Source organism: Perca fluviatilis, chromosome 22 (genome assembly GCF_010015445.1).
Source record: "Perca fluviatilis chromosome 22, GENO_Pfluv_1.0, whole genome shotgun sequence".
Classification (NCBI taxonomy): Eukaryota; Metazoa; Chordata; class Actinopteri; order Perciformes; family Percidae; genus Perca; species Perca fluviatilis.
In genome coordinates, this window is record NC_053133.1 from 3,801,871 (window position 1) to 3,818,431 (window position 16,561).

General features: G+C 39.5%; 1 protein-coding gene across 8 annotated transcripts in view; it reads left to right on the forward strand.

Annotated features, from left to right (window-relative positions):
• arhgef4 (Rho guanine nucleotide exchange factor (GEF) 4) overlaps positions 1-16,561 on the forward strand; it is a 158,992-nt gene that overhangs the window by 87,560 nt on the left and 54,871 nt on the right. The window lies entirely within an intron of this gene.

A 16,561-nucleotide genomic window follows, 5' to 3' on the forward strand; every position in this document is an offset into this window, starting at 1 on the left:
AAAATGAAAATGCGAAGCGGTGGCGGTGTGCGTGTTTGCTTTTTCTTTGGTTATTCGGGATTTGTGATGAATTTCATTTGATAGCAACATGCTAATTGATTGAGCATGTAAAAAAAAATGACTTGTTCTGTCAACTGCGGATTTGCGTTCAGAAATGTTCAATACCAGTACCAATACAGTGACTTTGATACCAGTTCCTATGCAATGTTTTTTCCCATACCATTTTTACAGTACGTATATATACGTATTTGGAAATTTTCCAGTCCCTTTCGGACTTTCATCAACGACAAACACAACCGGGCTCGATTACGTTTCGCCCCTCCCATTCTGTGTCCCCAGATGTGGGACAATAGACAATCACTTATCAATGGGATCTCTCAGTGAACACACGTGTCACTTACAGCATTTGACATTCACACAGGCAATCGACATTCCAATTAAATTGCAATACTACATACAGCAATTTCATATACATGTCAGGAATATACAGTGAAAGTCAAAAAATCTTTTAACTTGTTGCCACTTAACCTCTAACAATACTTGGATACATGTTTCCATGTGTGCAAATACATCCATCCATTCTGTTTTCATTGCTATAATACACAACCATTTCATTTTTACATACTCACATTTGTTTTAATTACAATACATATTCAGATTCAAATCCATTAGCCTACGTGATACATCTTCAGATAACTATCCATTTCAATGACATATGTCAAATTCATATCAATTATATATCTATATAGATAGATAGATAGATAGATAGATAGATAGATAGATAGATAGATAGAAACAAAAAGAAGTTGCAACATTATGGCACAAATCTTTTTATGTATTTTTCAGCTCCTACTCTTTGTGTAAGGTAAAATAAGCACAGCAGAGACGTCCGATTGGTCAGACCTTTGTGTTTACAGTAACTATAACATTAAATGTTACAGTTATGGCTGACAATTACATCAGACTTGGAAAAACACTTCTCTTGCTGCAGCATCACCATTTATTAAAGAAAACTAACATTTCCGTCCCTCTGGACCTTCGTCAAGAGTATTTTTGTGTTAACGCGACGTCGCGGTTATTCGGTCTATAGTTTTAAGATTTCCCTTCATTGGAAGTGAGAAGCCTAGAACAAACCAGGAAAAACAAACCCAGAGCAAAAAGTACACTTAAGTATCTGGACAGGGATGTCCACATACATTTGGTGATTATAGTGCAAGTAGTTTACCAATTCTGAACCTTGAGTCTATTTCCTTAGCCCTTTTTAGAATGAATCCTCATCCATTCGTAGTCACACAGCGTGATGCTGCTCTCTCCCAGCAATAGTGCATCCCCTCCTCTACAGGACTCTGTCACGCTTGACCTCAGTGCACCATTACTCAAGTCACTTCCTCCTCTTGCACTCAGTGCTGCACGGCCCCCCAGTGACAATAGAGTTTCTTCCAAATGATGCCACAGAGATATAATGTGTGTAAACCTGTGTGTGTGACTGGCCCATGCTTGTGTTAACTCTTGCCTCTGTGTGGGCCTGGAAATGAAAGCAAGGCCAGCTGGCAACTGGGCAGCACACTGTGTGACACAGTCGCATGCGCACACACACACACACACACACACACACACACACACACACACACACACACACACACACACACACACGCATGCACGCGAGGATACACGCTGCCAAATGTCCTCATCTGTGGGGCAAGAAACAGTGAGGGAGGGATGTCTGAAAGCATCCATCACAAAAATAGGAGGCACAGGGCTCTCTGGGAAATAGGTCGCTGTGGAACATCCATTCAGCCGGAGGCATCTTGGAGTTCTACCTCTGCTGAAGTTACTTAGTTGAGAGGTGGCGGGGGCAAACAAAGGACAGAACTACTGCAATGATTCCCCTAATTTTAACTACTTTGCCATCTCATCCATCACTTTAGCTCAGCGGTGTGTGTTGATGACCAAAGAAACAGATCTGTGTCACCGCGTTGTGTCAACTTGGCGAAATTAGAATCAAATAGCGAGCACAGCCACCTGCCGCCACCACGTTCGCACTGGAAACGGTGGAGGCACCAGGGGCAACTGCTCGCTGTCTGAAAGTACTTTGAATGCTAGTGTGTCAATTAAAGCAGAAATACGTGAAAAACGTTCACGTTTTGCATGGCAGATAGAGAATTATACCGTTTTTACCAAAACGGATGATTTTGTTTCCATTTTTACACTTTTGGTGTATTTTTGTACTCAAATTACATGACAGGAATCAGAACAGAGATTTGATAAGAAAAAATCAATACAATTAAATTTAAAAACGCAATCCCCAAATTACATGGTTTGGTTCTGAGAGCTGGTTTCACTTTGGCTCCAGTTCCTGTTTGGGAAAGTACCCGACTCATTACTCTCTGATACCATTGTTTTGGGCTTCGGAGCTTCTGTAATATTATAATAATCACTATAATCAACAGGGAGAATTCAGCCGGACATTTCTACGTTCTCGGCTGAGATGGACCACAGAGCGCTGCGGTGTTTCAGTCTTTACACTGCATGAATTAGCCTAGCGGCTAGCAGACTTTTCCTCTGCTCATTGTTGAAACAGAGCAGCTATGATATTGGTAGCGAGAGCAAGAAGTTAGCAGACTCCTGAGTCGGTGAAACACAGAGATAAAGATGTATTGATGATATTAAGCTGTGGCTTTCACAAAACTTTCTTAACTTGGACAAAGCTAAAACTGAGCGTATCATGTTCAGTACTTCATGCACGCTAAACGGTCCAGCTTTGAGTACCTTAAGCCAGCTGTCAAAGATTTGGGGGTTACATTTGATTGCAGCATGAAATTTGACAAGCAGATCAGCAATGTTGTTAGAATGATCTCTTTCCAGCTCCGTCTCCTGGCTAAAGTTAAGCCCTTCCCTAACAGGCATGATCTAGAAAAGGCAATTCATGCTTTTATTAGTTCAAGGTTGGATTACTGTAATGCTCTTTGTTGGTCTGAATCAAACCTCCATCTCACGACTTCAACTTGTGCAAAATGCTGCCGCTCGCTTTTTAACAAATACATCTAGACGTGCACACATCACTCCCGTTCTCTACACCCTACATTGGCTCCCTGTGTGTTTTAGAATCAATTTTAAGATTTTATTGTTTGTTTTCAAGGCCTTAAATGGCCTGGTCCCGGAGTATTTGTCTGAGATTTTAACCCTGCGTGAGCACAACCGGTCATATCGGTCCTCAAATCAACTGGTTTTAGAAGTCCCAAGGTCGAAGTATAAACGGGGGGGGGGGATGATCAGGCTTTTGCAGTTGCTGCCCCGAGACTCTGGAACAAGTTACCCCCTGATATCCGGACGGTTACAGATCTAGCTCTTTTTAGGTCTAAACTCAAAACTTATTTATTTAGAGTGACTTTTAATGGTTATTATATATATTAGTGGTGTGACAATTTCCCTCTCCTCCTCCTGTTTCTATGTAACCTTTTCTGATTTGACTGTTTTCTGTGTTTCATTCTTTTTGTTGTATGATATGTTATTTTATTTTTGTTTTCTGATGTAAAGCACTTTGGATACCTGCTGGTTGCTGTAAAGTGCTATATAAATAAATGTTGATTGATTGATTGATAAAAGGCGAAGAGAGAAACACGTGTCTTTAATGTTTAAATATCCGTGCAGTCCAATATTTGGTTTCTCTCAGTGAACCATGGATCTCCCCTAGCTCTTTTATAAGCAAAGCTCAATGTAGAAAACATATAGGTGATGGAAGCGGCTTTTTAAATTTTTAGCCGGTAACTTTTTCTCATCAAAATAAAATTTTGTCAACCGCAAAATACATCAGCTGTAGCTACAGTAATTAGAATGAAGTCTGGCTAAAGTAACTTGAGATAAACTAAAAAAAAAGAATCCGTAGTCTTCAGCTGTTATTTAATGTTTCAGATACACTAGGGCTGGGCGATATGGAGAAAATCAGATATCACCATATTCTTGACCAAATACATCGATATTGCGATGATATTGTAGGACTATTGTTGCTTTCACAAAATACTTTTCACAATGAGATTTTACATACACAATCCTCAATAATGTGGTAAACAGCTTCAAGTGAAATAATAGAAAAAAAGAAATCCTTTGTTTCCAGCTATATGCTGACTATGTTTACATACGTGCCAAAATACAGTGTGATGTTAAAACAAATCTGCAATTCTTCAGATGATATTCCCTCAAAATATTTCACAACAGATTTCCTGAGAAAATGGAGTATGTGCTTGTTATTGTCAGTTAGACAACAAAATGGGATATCACCATATCTCGATATATATATATATATTTCATCACGATATGATTCCATTGAAAGACGATAATTCGCCATATTGAATTATCGACCAGCCCTAAGATACATAAACATCATATCACACCGTCTGCTGCTCAGCTCACGTTCAGGTTGCAACTTTACGACATTACACTCAGGACTGTTTCTGCGATGTCAGCCAACAAAAGATGATCACAGATCATTGAATATTGGTTGTTGGTTGTAAAACTTCAGTTACTTGCAAATGTTAAAAAATAAACAAGATCAGAGTCGGTACTGGATTTGAATTTGATAATATGCTATCGAACCAGAATCCCTTGACAGGCATTACACAGACCCATGAGAATCCATATTGCACAACATTTTTCCTTCCGGAGTTTGACAATGATCAATATAATGCAGTAGAAGTCAGCCCTGCCGTGAACTTGAGTGTCAAAAAGAAGGACGATCTAAAGTGCTGGGAGCAATTAGCTCTGCATAATGGCGTTGTTGTCTCCTAACAGCCCATTACGTCATGTCAGAGGAGCATAGAAGAGATACAACAGTGTGGTGGTGGTGTAGGGGCATATGATGTCATGTTGCAACTGAAGTCAGAGGTTTATCCATGAAGCAATAATCTCCAGTGTTTTTCCTTTCAATGAAGATTCATTAAACAGTAAATTAGAACTGAAATATTTTATATTATCAATCAACAAATCATATTTGTACTCTTGGGGTCTACTAGAATAGGTTACATGCTTTGATTTCAAATAAATATTGTGTTTCTCATACTGCCCATTGCTGCAGCGCCTCCATCTGAAACCATAGGCAGTGAAAGAAATGGACACAGCGACGTCATAGACATCCACAGAGACCAGTGAAGGATATTAGAAGCACTTTTCCGGTGCTGGCTGAGCGTTACTGCGCAGCCTCAAACTGAGCTTGACGACGTAGATGTGACGTGAGCAACCTGTCTGAAAGTTGGAAGTCTTCTGGTAGCTGTGCCGAGAGAAATCTCAATCATTCCCAATCTTACAGAGACAGAGAGCGTGAGTAGGAGCTGTCCATGAGCGTAGGAGCAGGAGCAAAACGTTGCTGAAATAGTTTGTTCCGATGCTTTCATGGACTCTCTATGGGCTTCTTCCCTGACTGTATGCCTCCACGTCCCCCCGATTGCCTGCGAGCTTCTCCTGTACTATGCGGTAATTTCTCTACTATGCGACAGAAAGTTGCGTGGTTATGATGCAATCGTTACCCTATTTTTACAAAAACAGCTGCTACAGGGCCATAGTGTGAGATACAAGGTAATGGAGCCTTTTATATATAAACAATGGACAAATGGAGTCTTTAAACGCTTCAGATGTAAAGTTATTCGCTGTCAAAATGAATGGGAGTCAATGGGATGCCAGGAGAAGGTGATGACTTGTTAGCCTCAGAATATCCCCATAGGAGGTACGCTTTCCAGATGCTTGCTTACCCCCTTGTCTGAAACACTCTGTCTGAGCTCTTGGCCCGCCTTCCCGAAAAGCCCAGTCTGTTCTGATTGGTCAGCTGGCCCACTCTGTTGTGATTGGTCAACCGAATTCAAATAAACCACTGGGAGGGCTGTGCTTGCTCAGGCAGCACCAATGGGCAGCACAGATGATAAACTGGGCTGGCGTTCTCAATAAGTGACATCACTTAATGAGGAATTTCAAACAGGAATGTGGACATTTTCAGGCAGTTGAGTGAAGTTGAGTCTGTGGGAGAGAAATTTCCATTTGGAGTGAGATATGTTTTTTTTGTATTTTATACATCTATTACATACACAAAAAACAATATAACACACTAAAAGATGGGCAAAATCCAAACAAAGCATAATAGGGGCTCTTTAATAATATGTTGTGGTTAAGAGTGGATTATAATGTCCTATTCATAATGTAATTAATTTCATGATTTATGATAATAATACTATCCAGTGTACTTGTTGTGGTTCCTTCTCCCTTGTCTGTTTGTGTAGAGACAAATGTCCATTTGGATGACGCTGTGCCTGTCCGTGCCTCTGTGAAGTCATTTCAGTGATCCTGCATGGTTTTTTGTTATAGGGCTTGCTGTATTAAGGCCTTTTCACACTCACAGGGCAATTTATAACATATAGGGGCAATCCTAGTCTTTCCTGTTACCTGTTATTGTTGATAGCTAAAGTTAGCTTTTTTTTTTTTTTTTAGAATTGTTTGAAAAATTGAAAAACAGAGAGACAAACAACCTGGTCAACTTTGTTTCCAGTCCAGGTCCATTCAAGTGTTAACCAGTGTTAAACAATATCTTCTTTACAGTAGGGGAAGAAAATAAATAATTCACAATGCTCGTTCCCCTTTTACTTTATCCATACAGTATTCTTTTCTTTCCTTTTTTTTTTTTACACACAAGACAAAAACAGTAGACAAGACAAACAAAACAAGTATTTAGACACATTCTGGACAAGTTACAACACACAGGACAAGTCATACTATCAAAGAAAAAAAAAAAAAAAAAAAAGCTAAAATTAACCAACCGAAATAATAATAATAATATCTCATTCACATACACACACACACACACACACACACAAATTACACTTATGGTGCTCCTTAAGTGAACTATTAAAATTTACAAACAAAGTAAAATACAGAATGAGTTGAGCAGAGCTAGCGTTGTGCTGATTACAGAGCGTCAAATATTGATTTCCACACAGAGTTAAATTGTTTTTGTTTATTTTTGTCCACTGACAGAGTTTTCTCGATGTTTAGGTAATATTTCATTACATTTTTCCATTTTTCCAACCCTGGGGTATCTGTATTTTTCCAATTTTGTAACAACAGCTTCTTATAAACTAATGAGGAAAATATTAATTGCCATCCCATAGGATATTTCATTTTTGTTACATTTTGGAGTAAGCAGGCTTCTGGTGTAAATACAAATTTCTGCTTACAAATGTTCGAGAGCCATCTCTCAATATCAAGCCAGGTTTTCTTTACTTTTTCACAGTACCAAAATGAATGAGTGAGGTAGTCACTACTACCGCACTTTAAACAGGTGGGGGGGGAAGATGCATCAAACTTATGAATTTTATCCCTACTATAATAAATTCTAGTCATTAATTTATATTGAATCAATCTAAGATTTGCATTGGTTGTGGCTTTATATGTTAAATTTAAACACTCCTTCCATTTTTTTTTTACATTGAAATCCTTTATATCTCTGTCCCAGCTTTCATATATTTTAGTTAAAAGATTACAGTTAATTACTACATTATTGAGATAATCATACATAACACTTATATATTTTTTCTTTCCCTTACTTTGTTCCAAAAGAGTCTTTATCTTTTCTGGAACATCATTCACTATATCACAGTTCTCTTTGACCCAGTTTTTTAACTGCATATATTTAAATATATCTGAGTCTTTTAGTTTAAATTTATCCTTTAATGTATCAAATGAAGATATATTATTTGAACTAATGATATCCGATAATGCTTCGATACCTCCATTCATCCAAGTTTTCCACCTTAATTCAGTACCTTGGATTTTAACAGACGGATTATTCCAGATCTTAATATGTGTTGGAGTACCAATCTCCATCTTTAAAATCTGCTTAGTTTTTTTCCACATATTTAATGTACTGTTGATAACAAAGTTATCAGTCTTTACTTTCTTCTTGGAAAACAAGAGGGATAATAAACTATTTGGTTGTAATTGATGATTTTCAATAGCCAGCCATGGATCTTCATTAGTATTATTAATAATATGATCAATATAAAACATCTGGGCTGCTATCTGATACAATTCCATATTAGGGAGGTTTAATCCTCCTTCCCGTTTGGAGCAAGACAATAGATTTCTTTTTATTCTTGGGGTTTTTCCAGCCCAAATAAAAGATGTAATTATGGAATTTATTTCCTTGAAAATTATTTTTGGTGGTGTCAGTGGGATACACTGAAACAAATAAATAAACTTAGAAAGCCACATCATTTTTATCAAATTTATTCTACCGATTAGATTCAACTTGAGATCACTGTAGTTATTTAGATTATGTTTTAGATTATTAATTGTTTTTTGTTTGCGCTTATGTAACAACCTAAATATTTAATTTCACTCTGTACTTTAAATTGTTTCAATATTTCTGGGTTTATTTGTTTTTGACCTAAAGTCAACATTTCAGTTTTACCCCTGTTAATTTTATATCCAGACATTTTTGAGAATTGACTCATTATATTAATTAAACTCGGGATTGAAATGTCTACATCACTTTGATACAACAACAAATCGTCAGCAAATAAGCTCAGTTTATATTTGTTTTTACCTATGGTGGTACCATTAATGTTATCTGTCTGTCTTATTTTCTCAGCCAAGTGTTCAATAGCCATCAAAAACAATGCTGGAGATAATGGACAGCCTTGAGCAGCACCACGAGTTAACGAAAATACCTCAGAAAGAACACCATTGGTGTAAACTTGTGCCTTAGGGGCTCTATACACCGTTTGTACCATATTTATAAATTCTACTGGAAATTCAAATGTTTCAAGAACTTAATACAAATATGACCATTCAAGGCGCTCAAATGCTTTTTCGGCATTGACCGCCATCAAAGTCAAATCTATATATTTTTTTTAACATTAGTTCTAAGATCCCTGTTAGGAATAAACCCAGCTTGGTTATGATGGATAATACTAGGTAAAATTAATGCCAATCTGTTATTCATTACTTTTGTTAAAAACATTTTGTCGCAATTGATTAAGCTGATAGGCCTGAAATCAGAAGGCTTATTACATTCACGACCTGGTTTTGGTATCACAGAAATAGTTGAAAGATACATAGTTCCTGGCAACTTTTGCTGATTAACAAATGAGTTTACAACTTCCAGGAACAAAGATCTAATATTTGGCCAAAATGTTGAGTAGAACTCGATAGGGAAGCCATCTATTCCTGGGGCCTTTTTTTCGGGAAATGCCTTAATTGCAGCTTCAATCTCAGAGGTTGTAAAGACTTTCCGTATGTCTTCCTTTTGATGATCTGATAAGCGCTGTAATTTGACCGATTTAAGAAAGGAATCTGGGTCATCATCTTTAATCTCTGATGTATACAAGTGTTCATAAAATTGCTTAAATCTTTTATTAATAATATCATTATTTGTAATAACATCATCAGAATCTTCCTCTTTTAAAGATATAGACTGAGTCTTTGTAACCCTTTTAACAATTGATGCCAGATGTTTACCGGATTTATTAGCTGAAATATAATTAAGCTTATTCGAATTTTGTCTAAAGTCTTTAACTTTATCTATTAACATATTATCCATTTCTATTTTCTTTTCTTGCAATTTACTTTTAATTGTTTGGTCTCCATTTTTAAGTTGTGTTTCCATTAACTTAATGTCCTGTTTTATTTTAGCCATGTTCCGCTCAAGACTAGCTTTCCTTTTTGATGCAAAGGCTATCATTACTCCCCTTATATATGCTTTAAAGGAGTCCCAGATAATACAAATATTTGGCTTATCTTTAGGATGAGGTTGCTCCACATTAGTTAAAATGAAAATATTAATTTGTTCTTTTATGTAAGCAACAAATTCCATATCCATTAAATATTTCCTATTCATTCTCCAAATTCTATGTTGTAGGGTGTTTTCCCTCGGAGTCATGGTGCAGATAACTGAAGCATGATCAGATATCATAATATTGTCAATTCCACATAGTATACAATTTTTAATTCCCCCTTGAGACACAAAAAGATAATCCAATCTGCTATAACTTTTTTGAGGATTTGAATAATAAGTGTAATCTTTTGAGTTTGCTAAAGTTAGCTAAATTATCATAGTTTATTAGTCATAATTAAGGACGTTACCCGATAAATCCAGCCTTGTGCCGATGCTCTGACAAGCAAACGCCCCGCTGTCAATGTTCTGATAACTGTTTAGAAAACACTTTTATATTTTAGTGAACTCACAAACGGAAGAATCAGTCTCTCGTTCCTTGATTTGCGCTGCGCGTCACTCGCGTAGGGAAAAGTTCAACCCAATTCAACTCTTGAGGCGGGCGGGCGTGTGCGTGTAAGGAGCACGAACGCGAAAGTTTCACGGGATTGCGCCCGCTTGTCGCGTCACCTGTCAAACTGCCCGCGCCTCCCTAGCTGCCCGCTCGCCTCTTATTGAAAATGAATTATGAGGCGCAATAATCGGCCTAATCACGATTAGCCGGCTTTGTCCAGTATAAACAAACCCCTGCAGAACTACGACCCTTCCCATCAGCCTCAGCTGTGCTTTGTGTTTAGTGCTAATTTAGCTAATGTCAGCATCCTAACACGTAAATGGTAAGATTGCGACCATGGCAAGCACACATTATACCTGCTAAACATCAGCATGTTAACATTGTCATTGTGAGAATGTTAGCATTAACTGTAGTAGAGAGCTGCTGGCGTGGCAGCTAACTGTCACAGAATTACTCAAATGCAGTTGTTGGACCTTAAGCTAGAATGCGCTTTTAATTAAAGGTGCAGTAGGTAAGCCTTATAAAACTAACTTTCTCTCATATTTGCTGAAACTGAATCTATGTTCCAGTAGAACTACATGAAGCAGGTCATCTAAACAAAAATCCAGCTTCTCTGGCACCACCTACAGCCTGTAGTGCGATTTGCAAAATTCCACCGCTCCCTGTTCAGATGCACCAATCAGGGCCAGGGGGGGTGTCTAACTGCGTGGCAATCACTGCTCATGTACACGCATTTCATAGCGTCCTCCCCTTCCCCGAGCACGAGCTGCAGATAGGTTTCCTCCCCCCCCCCACTCTTCACACGCACACTATTGTGCACAGCTCTCCCTTGTGGGGCCAGGGGCTTAGGACACTGTTTTGGGCTTTAGCGGAAAGGGGGGAGGGACTGAGAAGTTGCCGATGTCCCTCGATGTCGAAGTTGTCACATGTTTTGGCTAAATCCTGGATCTTCACAATCCTACCTACAGCACCTTTAAGCATTGAGGCCATGGACCACATTTTTATGGTGTTTGAGCACTCCCTGATCTGTGCACGTGCCTGGTGGTCATTATAAACAGGAACGTTGTCTCAGCACTCCCCACTTTCATTGCCTTCATGTGTCCCATGGTGTCCATGCTCCTAAAACAACCAATGTTTTTATCAGATCAAATTACAGCTTTCAACCAGACCAAACAGCAATCCCTGTGCAACAGATGAGGTGTTTTGACAAACACTACCCTTTCACTTTATAGATTTTATTTTTCTCTTCATGATCTATGATTATACTCCGTGTCAGGCGCACATAACAACCTCCATACATCTAATGCAGCATTCAAACGCTTGATATGACATACAGTGTGTAATCAATCGCCTCCCTATGGCTGGCTTGCCAGCAGCCAAACTACACAGAATGCTAAAATTATTTCTCTAGGTCTTTGTTGGAGAAAGAGGAGAGGATAGAGGTAAGATTGCCTCCCTGTCTCTGCTCTCTGATTGGCTGGCGGATAGTAAGAAGCCTTTCCCCTTTAAATAGATTTCCTGTGATGGCAAGGCATGCCGACCCGGGCTGAGAAGAACTGAGGCTAAAACTCTTCTTGTTCTTTCTCTTTCTGCGTCTCTCCTCATGCTATCCATCGCTCTCTCGCCTCTCCTCGCTCTCACCTCGGTGCCACTCTGCCCGTCCCCCCCCCTCTCAGAAGGGCAGGACAGGGTAAGCAGGTTTGACACCGGGTTTGATGGTACAGCTGCCTACACGCTGGCTGCTCACACTGGTGTTGATTGACAGGCAGGCAGAGAGACAGCCCAGACAGGATCGGGGCTGTTTGGGAACGTGGAGGGAGATTGGAAATGTCTATTGCTGCTACCTCCTTTTTCACAGCCACACCCGATTTAAAGCAGACATGAAGGCTTCTTCTTTGTCTATGTCCCTTTTTATTTATCATAAGAAGTACAGAATCTCACAACAATTACTCGTGTTTTGCCCGTAAGAAGTAGTCACGAGGAGCAGTAATATTTGACACACTTTTCGTGACATTTGTTTAGCATTATGTTGATCCATCTGAATGAATGGGTAACATCTTCACATGTGCTGTAACACCACTGAGGTGTAGGAGCTGCAGTTCACACCTTGTAATTGGTGTTCAAGAGATTCCTTGCCCATGTTAATACAATCTCTTGAACACCAATTACATAAAAAAATAAGTGTAGATTGGCCAGCACTGGTGTAATGTGTAACCTACGTCGATACATACAGTCACTTCCAACATTTCCCGGGGGAGGATACCCGTGCCTCCCCTACATTATTGACACTTTGTCTTTTCTATGTGATCTTCATGCATCTCTGCATTCAGTGCGCCGATGTCTCCATGCTGACAGGTTATTTGGCCAATTTGAATGAATTTGAAATGCTGTCTCGGCTAATTCTTGCTTCTTTGTAACATGCACTCTTTCTCAGTGCTTTTAGGCACGTTTTCAGTTCTTCCACTGTATTCTATCTCATCCCCTGAGCTGCCTCCTCTGACAAAAAGTCAACAGCTTCCTGATGCGTAATCAGTTTTTTATGCTCCCATTGCCTTCTGTCTCCTTTATAAATGCAAAGACACGATAGTATCCTCAGGTGCATTTAGTTTGTCATCTCTTTCAGTATATCTAACTCTCTTTGCAGATTCACTCTTGTCATAATTTGTCTTTCTCTGCCTGTTTGTCCTTAGCTGCCTGGGCCCCCAGTCTCTGTTTCACTTCTAATGCCTGCTTCAGTTACATTAGTATTGATAGACCATCAACTCTCGTTCGTTACTTGTCTTGGGTCAGCCGAAGTGACTGCCTCCTCAAGAAGTACAGATTTATGTCCGTATTGCTATCAGCTCTTGAATGTTTGTGCTTTCTGCCAGCCACAAGGGCAGCTCAGTTCAAGTTTTCAGTGATGTGCTCTCCCTGCTCGATCCGTTTTAGCTCCTCATGGGATAGGCTATTCTTATCATGTCTTTGTAGCTGCTTAGGCCCAACACCCTGTAATGGCCTCCATAAGATGTATTCAGTTGTCTTCCCAGACCGGGCCCATATGCTTCACACTCTCTTTACTATAACAAATTACTGTAATGAAGTCCTATCCGTTACAGAGTAGATGGAACAACAGTTGCACCTGGGCCCGGGCTACCAGTTAGTGAACAGTGCAAGAAATGTACAATAATGCAATCAAATTAAGCATCACATCATTATGGGGTATGGTTAGCATGAGCATTATTGTATCGGCATAGTAAAAAAAAATAAAAAATTGCATCTACATTAATAAATCAATCCATTTAATGGGCCACCCGGTGAGCATGCTAAATTACCCAAATCAAACACCCCCACGATGTCCGTGACCTGTTCATTGTATAGTCCATATAGTGCATTTTTTGAACTTGCTTCTGGAGGAATGTAAACAGCAGCAACTAAAACACTGGTGAATTCTCTGGGCAGATAATATGGTCGTTAAAAATTCAACGTCTGGGGAACATTGTCCATCAGCTTTGATTAGGTTTGAGCACCAAGCATCATCGACGGAAACACATAGTCCGCCTACGCTCGTCTTCCCGGAGTCTTGTGTTCTGTCCGAGTGCAGTAGCTTGATCCGGGATGTTATGATGGAGCCAGGTCTCTGTAAAGATGTGGGTGCAACAGTGTCTGATTTCCTGTTTCCTTTTGCTGCAGCCGGACATTAGCCAGGAGTAGGCTGGGTGTGTGGAATAGCCTTAGGTCCAAGCTAGGTTAGCTTAGCTCTTATCCCGCCTTTCTTCCTCTTCTTTCTAGCAGGGTTGCACCACTTTTAGTGGTGTTTTGTCCTGCTGTGTCTGGATGGGTGGTCGACAGTGATTGTCTCAAGGTCTACTGCACTTAATCCGATCCCCACGCTTCCTTTTCCAATGTTGATGCGTGTATCTCTGTTGTAGGCCGTACTTGCTTTAGTAATAAAGACGACAAGGTAACGCCTTAAAGCAACACCAAAGATTCTTTTGCACCTTAAAATAATGTTTCCAAAATCGTTTCAGCGGTTCATCAACTCGTAGCAGGGTGAATGGCACCTCTGCATTCGCTTTTCGGCCCTCTATCGGCTATAACCGCATTATGCAAGTTTGCCAGATCAGGTAGCGGATCTGTAGTTTGAATGAGAACGGTAATGGACAATTCCGCTTCCAACCTGTAGGGGGCCCGAAGAGGAAAAGTGCTTTGGTGTTGCTTTAAAACAAAAATGGAGTCAAGTTTCTGGGAGCTGCTGGCTGTTAAACATGGCGCCGTCACCATGGACGAGATGACAGCTGTTCCGGTGCTGTTGGAGAACCTCATTAATGACTGTTGTGAGCCAAGGGACACCTCTCTTCTCACAGTCAATCCACTGATACATTTTTTCACATCAATTCATCATTGAACCTTCTGCTGCCTGTTTCGTCAAGTAGCGTCGAGCTTCCTTTGTGCACACAAATGTCATTAATTAAGGTTTCATCCGCAAAATAAGTTACAAAATCCATCATCGATGCAGCCTGTGAAGGGGACTGAAAATGCTCCTCTTCACGACTTTCTAATTTGCTGCTTCATTTCCATATTGGTTCTCTAATGTCTTAATAAACCCATTATGGAGCATACAAAAATAAACAGAGACCTACAGTGTTTATCAAAAAATCAGAAATTGAGTTTAGAATCGAGTTTATTGCCACAGTAGTTACCCTATGTGGAATTTGCCTTGGTGATTGGTGTATACATACATACATACATATACATACATATACATATACATACATAGATACATACATACATACATACATACACACACAAACAAACATATAAAACATTAATAAGAATGAAATGTGAAAGCCCCAAAGCCTTCACTTTATCACATAGAAGAAGCAGGCGACGTTACAGATTCCTGAAAAGGGCTTTGGTCTACCTTTCCTTCCTCCTCTTGTCCTTCATTCGCCCATCCCCCCACTTTCACTCCTCTCCATCCCAGCCTCCCCCATTTCTCTGATAATAATGCAGGCGAAGGTGTGCAGAAGCAGCAGCAGCAGGAGGAGGGATGTTGAGCTTTTTACAGACCTGCAGAGTGGGGAAGTGTGCGTCTGTGTGTGTGTCACATGCCATTTGATGGCTGTATGTATGTAATGTGTGTATTTGTCAGTGGTGGAAGAAATATTCACATCCTTTACTTAAGTAAAAGTACTAATATCGCACTGTAAAAATAAAAGTACAAGTCCTACATTGAAAATGTTACTTAAGTAAAAGTATGTAAGTATCATCAGAAAAAAAGGTACTTAAAAGTAAATATTACAAGTAAAGTAAAAATCCTCCCATTTTAGAAACTGGAAACAATCAAAAGCCTTCTGTGTTTAATCGTCAAATCATTTCAGCTCTAGTTGTTGGCTGTTATATTTTTGGGTAGTTTTATTTATAATAAAACATCAGATTTTATAAACTACATGTGTTTTGTGTGCAGAAGTCTTAATGTGTAAAGTAACTAGTAACTAAAGCTGTAACAGATGAATGTAGTGGAGTAAATAGTCCAATATTTCTCTCTGAAATGTAGCGGAGTAGAAGTAGAAAGTGGCATGAAAAGAAAAGACTCTAGTTAAGTACCAGTACCTCAACATTTGTTCTTAGGTACAGTACTTGAGTCAATGTACTTAGTTACATTCCACCACTGCTTTCTGTCCTTGTACTGTATACATTCTCGCTGCCATACACTGCCCATGTACGGTACAGAGCCAGAGGAAGAACTCCGCTCGGCCTGGCACTTCCTTGCACGCACTCCATACCTCCCCCCTCTCCTCCCTCCTTTATCACCACCGCTCTTTCTTTCACTCTGTCATTCCTCTTCACTTCATTTTGTCCGAGCCTTGAAGTCCTCATCAGAGCAGATCACGTGTGAGTCCACAATCCTTCCGTGTGAAGCACGGTGTCTGTAAACTTAGCTCTCATTCTCTTTGTGAGGATGTGTGCCTTTAAGAGACCAGTGTATTAGATTATTCTGAACTAGAATTGACATGGCAGGCCTTTTAACCCTGAAAAGAATGACTTAGTAGTATTACAAGACTTACAAGTATTCCTTGTAAAAAGTTACTGCTTCCTCTGCATATCCATATATATATATAAGTAAATATCTGGGATTTTGCATGTGGGAAACCACTTGTAAAAACATTGCTCCCACGTGCTTCTAGTGCTCCCAAACTCCACAGGGTGCTTTTAAATCTCTAGAATTACATGGTCTGCGAGTTGTGCGCCAATGGTCCTCTTACTTCACTTTTTTGTTAAGTGTTTCGTACATTTATCATCTTTTACATTTC